Genomic DNA, 15,672 nt, shown 5'->3' with positions numbered 1-15,672 from the left:
AATACGTTATAACGTTGTACCATATGACGTTATACCATATAAGGTAATACGTTATAACGTTATACCATATAACGTAATACGTTATAACGTTATACCATATAACGTAATACGTTATGACGTAATACCATATAACGTATACGTTATAACGTTATACCATATAACGTAATACGTTATAACGCTATACCATATAACGTAATACGTTATGACGTAATACCATATAACGTAATACGTTATAACGTTGTACCATATGACGTTATACCATATAAGGTAATACGTTATAACGTTATACCATATAACGTAATACGTTATAACGTTATACCATATAACGTAATACGTTATGACGTAATACCATATAACGTATACGTTATAACGTTATACCATATAACGTAATGCGTTATAACGTTATACCATATAACGTTATACGTTATGACGTAATACCATATAACGTAATACGTTATAACGTTGTACCATATGACGTTATACCATATAAGGTAATACGTTATAACGTTATACCATATAACGTAATACGTTATAACGTTATACCATATAACGTAATACGTTATGACGTAATACCATATAACGTATACGTTATAACGTTATACCATATAACGTAATACGTTATGACGTAATACCATATAACGTAATATGTTATAACGTTATACCGTATAACGTAATACGTCATAACGTTATACCATATGACGTTATACCATATAAGGTAATACGTTATAACGTTATACCATATTACTTGATACGTTATAACGTTATACCATATAACGTAATACGTTATAACGTAATAGCATATAACGTAATACGTTATAACGTTATACTATATGACGTTACAGCATATAACGTAATACGCTATAACGTTATGCCATATAACGTAATACGTTATAACGTTATACCATATGACGTTATACCATATAACGTAATACGTTATAACGTTATACCATATAACGGAATACGTTATAACGTTATACTATATGACGTTATAGCATATAACGTAATACGTTATAACGTTATACCATATGACGTTATACCATATAAGGTAATACGTTATAACGTTATACCATATAACTTAATACGTTATAACGTTATACCATATAACGTAATACGTTATAACGTAATACCATATAACGTAATACGTTATAACGTTATACTTTATGACGTTACAGCATATAACGTAATACGTTATAACGTCTTACCACATAACGTAATACGTTATAACGTAATATCATATAACGTAACACGTTATAACGTCTTACCACATAACGTAATACGTTATAACGTAATATCATATATCGTAATACGTTATAACGTTGTACCATATAACGTAATATGTTATAACGTTATACCGTATAACGTAATACGTTATAACGTTATACCATATGACGTTATACCATATAAGGTAATACGTTATAACGTTATACCATATAACGTAAGACGTTATAACGTTATACCATATGACGTTATACCATATAACGTAATACGTTATAACGTTATACCATATTACGTAATACGTTATAACGTTATACTATATGACGTTATAGCATATAACTTAACACGTTATAACGTTATACCATATAACGTAATATGTTATAACGTGAAACCGTATAACGTAATACGTTATATCGTTATACCATATAACGTAATACGTTATGACGTAATACCATATAACGTATACGTCATAACGTTATACCATATAACGTAATAAATTATAACGTAATACCACAGAATGTAATACGTTATAGCGTTATGCCATATAACGTAATACGTTATAACGTTATACCATATGACGTTATACCATATAACGTAATAGGTTATAAAGTTATACCATATAACGTAATACGTTATAACGTTATACTATATGACGTTATAGCATATAACTTAATACGTTATAAGGTTACACCATATAACGTAATATGTTATAACGTTATACCGTATAACGTAATACGTTATAACGTTATACCATATGACGTTATACCATATAAGGTAATACGTTATAACGTTATACCACATAACGTAATACGTTATAACGTCACACCATATGACGTTATACCATATAACGTAATACGTTATAACGTTATACCATATAACGTAATACGTTATAACGTTATAGTATATGACGTTATAGCATATAACTTAATACGTTATAACGTTATACCATATAACGTAATATGTTATAACTTTATACCGTATAACGTAATACGTTATAACGTTATACCATATGACGTTATACCATATAAGGTAATGCGTTATAACGTTATACCATATAACTTATTACGTTATAACGTTATACCATATAACGTAATACGTTATAACGTAATACCATATGACGTAATACCATATAACGTAAGACGTTATAACGTGATACCATATAACGCAATACGTTATAACGTTATACCATATTACGTTATACCATATAACGTAATACGTTATAACGTTATACCATATAACGTAATACGTTATAACGTTATACCAAATGACGTAACACCATATAACGTAACACGTTATAAAGTTATACCATATCACGTTACAGCATATAACGTAATACGTTACAACGTTATACCATATAACGTATTACGTTATGACGTAATACCATATAACGTAATACGTTATAACGTTATACCATATGACGTAATACCATATAACGTAATACGTTATAACGTGATACCATATAACGTAATATGTTATAACGTTATACCATATGACGTAATACCATATAACGTAATACGTTATAACGTGATACCATATAACGTAATATGTTATAACGTTATACCATATGACGATATAGCATATAACGTAATACGTTATGACGTTATACCATATAACGTAATACGTTATAACGTTAAACCATATAACGTAATGCGTTATGACGTAATACCATATAACGTATACGTTATAACGTTATACCATATAACGTAATAAATTATAACGTAATACCAGAGAATGTAATACGTTATAACGTTATGGCATATAACGTAATACGTTATAACGTAATACCATATGACGTTATACCATATAACGTAATACGTTATAACGTTATACCATATAACGTAATATGTTATAACGTTATACCGTATAACGTAATACGTTATAACGTTATACCATATGACGTAATACCATATAACGTAATACGTTATAACGTGATACCATATAACGTAATATGTTATAACGTTATACCATATGACGTAATACCATATAACGTAATACGTTATAACGTGATACCATATAACGTAATATGTTATAACGTTATACCATATGACGATATAGCATATAACGTAATACGTTATGACGTTATACCATATAACGTAATACGTCATAACGTTATACCATATAACGTAATGCGTTATGACGTAATACCATATAACGTATACGTTATAACGTTATACCATATAACGTAATAAATTATAACGTAATACCAGAGAATGTAATACGTTATAACGTTATGCCATATAACGTAATACGTTATAACGTAATACCATATGACGTTATACCATATAACGTAATACGTTATAACGTTATACCATATAACGTAATATGTTATAACGTTATACCGTATAACGTAATACGTTATAACGTTGTACCATATGACGTTATACCATATAAGGTAATACGTTATAACGTTATACCATATAACGTAATACGTTATAACGTCATACCATATGACGTTATACCATATAACGTAATACGTTATAACGTTATACCATATAACGTAATACGTTATAACGTTATACTATATGACGTTATAGCATATAACTTAATACGTTATAACGTTATACCATATAACGTAATATGTTATAACTTTATACCGTATAACGTAATACGTTATAACGTTATACCATATGACGTTATACCATATAAGGTAATACGTTATAACGTTTTACCATATAACTTAATACGTTATAACGTTATACCATATGACGTTATACCATATAAGGTAATACGTTATAACGTTATACCATATAACGTAATACGTTATAACGTTATACCATATAACGTAATACGTTATAACGTTATACCAAATGACGTAACACCATATAACGTAACACGTTATAAAGTTATACCACATCACGTTACAGCATATAACGTAATACGTTATAACGTTATACCATATAACGTAATACGTTATAACGTTATACTATATGACGTTATAGCATATAACTTAATACGTTATAACGTTATACCATATAACGTAATACGTTATAACGTTGTACCATATAACGTAATATGTTATAACGTTATACCGTATAACGTAATACGTTATAACGTTATACCATATGACGTTATACCATATAAGGTAATACGTTATAACGTTATACCATATAACGTAAGACGTTATACCGTTATACCATATGACGTTATACCATATAACGTAATACGTTATAACGTTATACCATATTACGTAATACGTTATAACGTTATACTATATGACGTTATAGCATATAACTTAACACGTTATAACGTTATACCATATAACGTAATATGTTATAACGTGAAACCGTATAACGTAATACGTTATATCGTTATACCATATAACGTAATACGTTATGACGTAATACCATATAACGTATACGTCATAACGTTATACCATATAACGTAATAAATTATAACGTAATACCACAGAATGTAATACGTTATAGCGTTATGCCATATAACGTAATACGTTATAACGTTATACCATATGACGTTATACCATATAACGTAATAGGTTATAACGTTATACCATATAACGTAATACGTTATAACGTTATACTATATGACGTTATAGCATATAACTTAATACGTTATAAGGTTACACCATATAACGTAATATGTTATAACGTTATACCGTATAACGTAATACGTTATAACGTTATACCATATGACGTTATACCATATAAGGTAATACGTTATAACGTTATACCACATAACGTAATACGTTATAACGTCATACCATATGACGTTATACCATATAACGTAATACGTTATAACGTTATACCATATAACGTAATACGTTATAACGTTATAGTATATGACGTTATAGCATATAACTTAATACGTTATAACGTTATACCATATAACGTAATATGTTATAACTTTATACCGTATAACGTAATACGTTATAACGTTATACCATATGACGTTATACCATATAAGGTAATGCGTTATAACGTTATACCATATAACTTATTACGTTATAACGTTATACCATATAACGTAATACGTTATAACGTAATACCATATAACGTAATACGTTATAACGTTATACCATATAACGTAATACGTTATGACGTAATACCATATAACGTAATACGTTATAACGTTATACCACATGACGTTATACCATATAACGTAATACGTTATAACGATATACCATATAACGTAATACGTTATAACGTAATATCATATAACGTAATACGTCATAACGTTATACCATATAACGTAATACGTTATAACGTTATAGCATATAACGTAAAACGTTATAACGTAATACCATATAACGTAATACGTTATAACGTTATACTATATGACGTTACAGCATATAACGTAATACGTTATAACGATATACCATATAACTTAATACGTTATAACGTTATACCATATAACGTAATATGTTATAACGTTATACCGTATAACGTAATACGTTATAATGTTATACCATATAACGTAATACGTTATAACGTTATACCATATGACGTAATACCATATAACGTAATACGTTATAACGTTATACCATATAACGTAATACGCTATAACGTAATACCATATAACGTAATACGTTATAACGTTGTACCATATGACGTTATACCATATAAGGTAATACGTTATGACGTTATACCATATAACGTAATACGTTATAACGTTATACCATATAACGTAATACGTTATGACGTAATACCATATAACGTATACGTTATAACGTTATACCATATAACGTAATACGTTATGACGTAATACCATATAACGTAATATGTTATAACGCTATACCATATAACGTAATACGTTATGACGTAATACCATATAACGTAATACGCTATAACGTTGTACCATATGACGTTATACCATATAAGGTAATACGTTATGACGTTATACCATATAACGTAATACGTTATAACGTTATACCATATAACGTAGTATGTTATAACGTTATACCGTATAACGTACTACGTTATAACGTTATACCATATGACGTTATACCATATAAGGTAATACGTTATAACGTTATACCATATAACTTAATACGTTATAACGTTATACCATATAACGTAATACGTTGTAACGTAATACCATATAACGTAATACGTTATAACGTTATACTATATGACGTTACAGCATATAACGTAATACGTTATAACGTCATACCACATAACGTAATACGTTATAACGTAATATCATATAACGTAACACGTTATAACGTCTTACCACATAACGTAATACGTTATAACGTAATATCATATAACGTAATACGTTATAACGTTGTACCATATAACGTAATATGTTATAACGTTATACCGTATAACGTAATACGTTATAACGTTATACCATATGACGTTATACCATATAAGGTAATACGTTATAGCGTTATACCATATAACGTAATACGTTATAACGTTATACCATATGACGTTATACCATATAACGTAATACGTTATAACGTCATACCACATAACGTAATACGTTATAACGTAATATCATATAACGTAACACGTTATAACGTCTTACCACATAACGTAATATGTTATAACGTTATACCATATAACGTAATACGTTATAACGTTATACCATATGACGTTATACCATATAAGGTAATACGTTATAACGTTCTAGCATATAACGTAATACGTTATAACGTTATACTATATGACGCTATAGCATATAACGTAATACCTCATAACGATATACCATATAACGTAATACGTTATAACGTTGTACCATATAACGTAATACGTTATAACGTTATACTATATAACGTTATAGCATATAACGTAATACCTTATAACGATATACAACTTAACGTAATACGTTGTAACGTAATATCATATAACGTAATGCGTTACAACGTTATACCATATAACGTAAGACGTTATAACGTTATACCATATGACGTTATACCATATAACGTAATACGTTATAACGTTATACTATATGACGTAATACGTTATAACGTTATACCATATAACGTAATACGTTATAACGTTATACCATATGACGTAGTACCATATAACGTAATACGTTATAACGTGATACCATATAACGTAATATGTTATAACGTTATACCATATAACGTAATACGTTATAACGTTATACAATATGACGTAATACCATATAACGTAATACGTTATAACGTGATACCATATAACGCAATACGTTATAACGTTATACCATATTACGTTATACCATATAACGTAATACGTTATAACGTTATACCATATAACGTAATACGTTATAACGTTATACCAAATGACGTAACACCATATAACGTAACACGTTATAAAGTTATACCATATCACGTTACAGCATATAACGTAATACGTTACAACGTTATACCATATAACGTATTACGTTATGACGTAATACCATATAACGTAATACGTTATAACGTTATACCATATGACGTAATACCATATAACGTAATACGTTATAACGTGATACCATATAACGTAATATGTTATAACGTTATACCATATGACGTAATACCATATAACGTAATACGTTATAACGTGATACCATATAACGTAATATGTTATAACGTTATACCATATGACGATATAGCATATAACGTAATACGTTATGACGTTATACCATATAACGTAATACGTTATAACGTTATACCATATAACGTAATGCGTTATGACGTAATACCATATAACGTATACGTTATAACGTTATACCATATAACGTAATAAATTATAACGTAATACCAGAGAATGTAATACGTTATAACGTTATGGCATATAACGTAATACGTTATAACGTAATACCATATGACGTTATACCATATAACGTAATACGTTATAACGTTATACCATATAACGTAATATGTTATAACGTTATACCGTATAACGTAATACGTTATAACGTTGTACCATATGACGTTATACCATATAAGGTAATACGTTATAACGTTATACCATATAACGTAATACGTTATAACGTCATACCATATGACGTTATACCATATAACGTAATACGTTATAACGTTGTACCATATAACGTAATACGTTATAACGTTATACTATATGACGTTATAGCATATAACTTAATACGTTATAACGTTATACCATATAACGTAATATGTTATAACTTTATACCGTATAACGTAATACGTTATAACGTTATACCATATGACGTTATACCATATAAGGTAATACGTTATAACGTTATACCATATAACTTAATACGTTATAACGTTATACCATATAACGTAATACGTTATAACGTAATACCATATAACGTAATACGTTATAACGTTATACTATATGACGTTACTGCATATAACGTAATACGTTATAACGTCATACCATATAACGTAATATGTTATAACGTTATACCATATGACGATATAGCATATAACGTAATACGTTATGACGTTATACCATATAACGTAATACGTTATAACGTTATACCATATAACGTAATACGTTATAACGTTATACCAAATGACGTAACACCATATAACGTAACACGTTATAAAGTTATACCATATCACGTTACAGCATATAACGTAATACGTTACAACGTTATACCATATAACGTAATACGTTATAACGTTATACCAAATGACGTAACACCATATAACGTAACACGTTATAAAGTTATACCATATCACGTTACAGCATATAACGTAATACGTTACAACGTTATACCACATAACGTAATACGTTATAACGTAATACCATATAACGTAATACGTTACAACGTTGTACCATATAACGTAATACGTTATAACGTTATACCATATAACGTCATACGTAATAACGTTATACCATATAAGGTAATACGTTATAACGTTATACCATATAACGTAATACGTTATAACATTATACCATATAACGTCATACGTTATAACGTTATACCATATAACCTATTACGTTATGACGTAATACCATATAACGTAATACCATATAACGTAATACCATATAACGTAATACCATATAACGTAATACGTTATAACGTTATACCAAATGACGTTATACCATGTTACGTCATACGTTATATCGTTATACCATATAACGTAATACGTTATAACGTTATACCATACGACGTTATACCATATAACGTAATACGTTATAACGTTATACCATATAACGTAATACGCTATAACGTAATACCATATAACGTAATACGTTATGACGTTATACCATGTAACGTCATACGTTATAACGTTATACCATATAACGTAATACGTTATAACGTTATACCATACGACGTTATACCATATAACGTAATACGTTATGACGTAATACCATATAACGTATACGTTATAACGTTATACCATATAACGTAATGCGTTATAACGTTATACCATATAACGTAATACGTTATGACGTAATACCATATAACGTAATACGTTATAACGATATACCATATAACGTAATACGTTATAACGTAATATCATATAACGTAATACGTCATATCGTTATACCATATAACGTAATACGTTATAACGTTATACCATATAACGTCATACGTTATAACGTTATACCATATAACGTATTACGTTATGACGTAATACCATATAACGTAATACCATATAACATAATACGTTATAACGTTATACCATATAACGTAATACGTTATAACGTTATACTATATGACGTTATAGCATATAACTTAATACGTTATAACGTAATACCATATAACGTAATATGTTATAACGTTATACCGTATAACGTAATACGTTATAACGTTATACCATATGACGTTATACCATATAAGGTAATACGTTATAACGTTATACCATATAACTTAATACGTTATAACGTTATAACGTAATACTATATAACGTAATGCGTTATAACGTTATACTATATGACGTTACAGCATATAACGTAATACGTTATAACGTTATACCATATAACTTAATACGTTATAACGTTATAACGTAATACTATATAACGTAATACGTTATAACGTTATACTATATGACGTTACACCATATAACGTCATACGTTATAACGTTATACCATATAACGTATTACGTTATGACGTAATACCATATAACGTAATACGTTATAACGCTATACCATATAACGTAATACGTTATGACGTAATACCATATAACGTAATACGTTATAACGTTAAACCATATGACGTTATACCATATAACGTAATACGTTGTAACGTTATACCATAAAACGTAATACGCTATAACGTAATACCATATAACGTAATACGTTATAACGCTATACCATATAACGTAATACGTTATGACGTAATACCATATAACGTAATACGTTATAACGTTATACCATATGACGTTATACCATATAAGATAATACGTTATAACGTTATACCATATAACGTAATACGTTATAACGTTATACCATATAACGTAATACGTTATGACGTAATACCATATAACGTATACGTTATAACGTTACACCATATAACGTAATGCGTTATAACGTTATACCATATAACGTAATACGTTATGACGTAATACCATATAACGTAATACGTTATAACGATATACCATATAACGTAATACGTTATAACGTTATACCATATGACCGTATACCATATAACGTAATACGTTATAACGTTATACCATATAACGTAATACGCTATAACGTAATACCATATAACGTAATACGTTATAACGTTATACCATATAACGTAATACGTTATGACGTAATACCATATAACGTAATACGCTATAACGTAATACCATATAACGTAATACGTTATAACGCTATACCATATAACGTAATACGTTATGACGTAATACCATATAACGTAATACGTTATAACGCTATACCATATAACGTAATACGTTATGACGTTATACCATATAACGTAATACGTTATAACGTTATACCATATGACGTTATACCATATAAGGTAATACGTTATAACGTTATACCATATTACTTGATACGTTATAACGTTATACCATATAACGTAATACGTTATAACGTAATAGCATATAACGTAATACGTTATAACGTTATACTATATGACGTTACAGCATATAACGTAATACGCTATAACGATATACCATATAACGTAATAAAGTATAACGTAATACCACAGAATGTAATACGTTATAACGTTATAAGATATAACGTAATACGTTATAACGTTATACCGTACGACGTTATACCATATAACGTAATACGTTATAACGTTATACCATATAACGTAATACGTTATGACGTAATACCATATAACGTAATACGTTATAACGTTATACCATACGACGTTATACCATATAACGTAATACGTTATAACGTTATACCATATAACGTAATACGCTATAACGTAATACCATATAACGTAATACGTTATGACGTTATACCATATAACGTAATACGTTATAACGTTATACCATATAACGTAATACGTTATAACGTTATACTATATGACGTTATAGCATATAACTTAATACGTTATAACGTTATACCATATAACGTAATATGTTATAACGTTATACCGTATAACGTAATACGTTATAACCTTGTACCATATGACGTTATACCATATAAGGTAATACGTTATAACGTTATACCATATAACGTAATACGTTATAACGTCATACCATATGACGTTATACCATATAACGTAATACGTTATAACGTTATACCATATAACGTAATACGTTATAACGTTATACTATATGACGTTATAGCATATAACTTAATACGTTATAACGTTATACCATATAACGTAATATGTTATAACTTTATACCGTATAACGTAATACGTTATAACGTTATACCATATGACGTTATACCATATAAGGTAATACGTTATAACGTTATACCATATAACTTAATACGTTATAACGTTATACCATATAACGTAATACGTTATAACGTAATACCATATAACGTAATACGTTATAACGTTATACTATATGACGTTACTGCATATAACGTAATACGTTATAACGTCATACCACATAACGTAATACGTTATAACGTAATATCATATAACGTAATACGTTATAACGTTGTACCATATAACGTAATACGTTATAACGTAATACCATATAACGTAATACGTTATAGCGTTATACCAAATGACGTTATACCATGTAACGTCATACGTTATAACGTTATACCATATAACGTAATACGTTATAACGTTATACCATACGACGTTATACCATATAACGTAATACGTTATAACGTTATACCATATAACGTAAGACGCTATAACGTAATACCATATAACGTAATACGTTATGACGTTATACCATGTAACGTCATACGTTATAACGTTATACCATATAACGTAATACGTTATAACGTTATACCATACGACGTTATACCATATAACGTAATACGTTATGACGTAATACCATATAACGTATACGTTATAACGTTATACCACATAACGTAATACGTTATAACGTTATACCATACGACGTTATACCATATAACGTAATACGTTATAACGTTATACCATATAACGTAATACGCTATAACGTAATACCATATAACGTAATACGTTATGACGTTATACCATATAACGTAATACGTTATAACGTTATACCATATAACGTAATACGTTATAACGTTATACTATATGACGTTATAGCATATAACTTAATACGTTATAACGTTATACCATATAACGTAATATGTTATAACGTTATACCGTATAACGTAATACGTTATAACCTTGTACCATATGACGTTATACCATATAAGGTAATACGTTATAACGTTATACCATATAACGTAATACGTTATAACGTCATACCATATGACGTTATACCATATAACGTAATACGTTATAACGTTATACCATATAACGTAATACGTTATAACGTTATACTATATGACGTTATAGCATATAACTTAATACGTTATAACGTTATACCATATAACGTAATATGTTATAACTTTATACCGTATAACGTAATACGTTATAACGTTATACCATATGACGTTATACCATATAAGGTAATACGTTATAACGTTATACCATATAACTTAATACGTTATAACGTTATACCATATAACGTAATACGTTATAACGTAATACCATATAACGTAATACGTTATAACGTTATACTATATGACGTTACTGCATATAACGTAATACGTTATAACGTCATACCACATAACGTAATACGTTATAACGTAATATCATATAACGTAATACGTTATAACGTTGTACCATATAACGTAATACGTTATAACGTAATACCATATAACGTAATACGTTATAGCGTTATACCAAATGACGTTATACCATGTAACGTCATACGTTATAACGTTATACCATATAACGTAATACGTTATAACGTTATACCATACGACGTTATACCATATAACGTAATACGTTATAACGTTATACCATATAACGTAAGACGCTATAACGTAATACCATATAACGTAATACGTTATGACGTTATACCATGTAACGTCATACGTTATAACGTTATACCATATAACGTAATACGTTATAACGTTATACCATACGACGTTATACCATATAACGTAATACGTTATGACGTAATACCATATAACGTATACGTTATAACGTTATACCACATAACGTAATGCGTTATAGCGTTATACCATATAACGTAATACGTTATGACGTAATACCATATAACGTAATACGTTATAACGATATACCATATAACGTAATACGTTATAACGTAATATCATATAACGTAATACGTCATATGGTTATACCATATAACGTAATACGTTATAACGTTATACCATATAACGTAATACGTTATGACGTTATACCATGTAACGTCATACGTTATAACGTTATACCATATAACGTAATACGTTATAACGTTATACCATACGACGTTATACCATATAACGTAATACGTTATAACGTAATACCATATAACGTATACGTTATAACGTTATACCATATAACGTAATACGTTATAGCGTAATACCATATAACGTAATACGTTATAACGTTATACCATATGACGTTATACCATGTAACGTCATACGTTATACCATATACCGTATAACATAATACGTTATAACGTTATACCATATGACGTTATACCATATAAGGTAATACGTTATAACGTTATACCATATAACTTAATACGTTATAACGTTATAACGTAATACTATATAACGTAATGCGTTATAACGTTATACTATATGACGTTACAGCATATAACGTAATACGTTATAACGTTATACCATATAACTTAACACGTTATAACGTTATAACGTAATACTATATAACGTAATACGTTATAACGTTATACCATATGACCGTATACCATATAACGTAATACGTTATAACGTTATACCATATAACGTAATACGCTATAACGTAATACCATATAACGTAATACGTTATAACGTTATACCATATAACGTAATACGTTATGACGTAATACCATATAACGTAATACGCTATAACGTTATACCATATAACGTAATACGTTATAACGCTATACCATATAACGTAATACGTTATGACGTAATACCATATAACGTAATACGTTATAACGCTATACCATATAACGTAATACGTTATGACGTAATACCATATAACGTAATACGTTATAACGTTGTACCATATGACGTTATACCATATAAGGTAATACGTTATAACGTTATACCATATAACGTAATACGTTATAACGTTATACCATATAACGTAATACGTTATGACGTAATACCATATAACGTATACGTTATAACGTTATACCATATAACGTAATGCGTTATAACGTTATACCATATAACGTTATACGTTATGACGTAATACCATATAACGTAATACGTTATAACGTTGTACCATATGACGTTATACCATATAAGGTAATACGTTATAACGTCATACCATATAACGTAATACGTTATAACGTTATACCATATAATGTAATACGTTATGACGTAATACCATATAACGTATACGTTATAACGTTATACCATATAACGTAATACGTTATGACGTAATACCATATAACGTAATATGTTATAACGTTATACCGTATAACGTAATACGTTATAACGTTATACCATATGACGTTATACCATATAAGGTAATACGTTATAACGTTATACCATATTACTTGATACGTTATAACGTTATACCATATAACGTAATACGTTATAACGTAATAGCATATAACGTAATACGTCATAACGTTATACCATATAACGTAATACGTTATAACGTTATGCCATATAACGTAATACGTTATGACGTAATACCATATAACGTATACGTTATAACGTTATACCATATAACGTAATAAATTATAACGTAATACCACAGAATATAATACGTTATAACGTTATGCCATATAACGTAATACGTTATAACGTTATACCATATGACGTTATTCCATATAAGGTAATACGTTATAACGTTATACCATATAACTTAATACGTTATAACGTTATAGCGTAATACTATATAACGTAATGCGTTATAACGTTATACTATATGACGTTACAGCATATAACGTAATACGTTATAACGTTATACCATATAACTTAACACGTTATAACGTTATAA

This window comes from Bombus huntii, chromosome 1 (assembly GCF_024542735.1).
Source record: "Bombus huntii isolate Logan2020A chromosome 1, iyBomHunt1.1, whole genome shotgun sequence".
NCBI lineage: Eukaryota > Metazoa > Arthropoda > Insecta > Hymenoptera > Apidae > Bombus > Bombus huntii.
Note: the sequence above shows the minus strand (reverse complement) of the source record.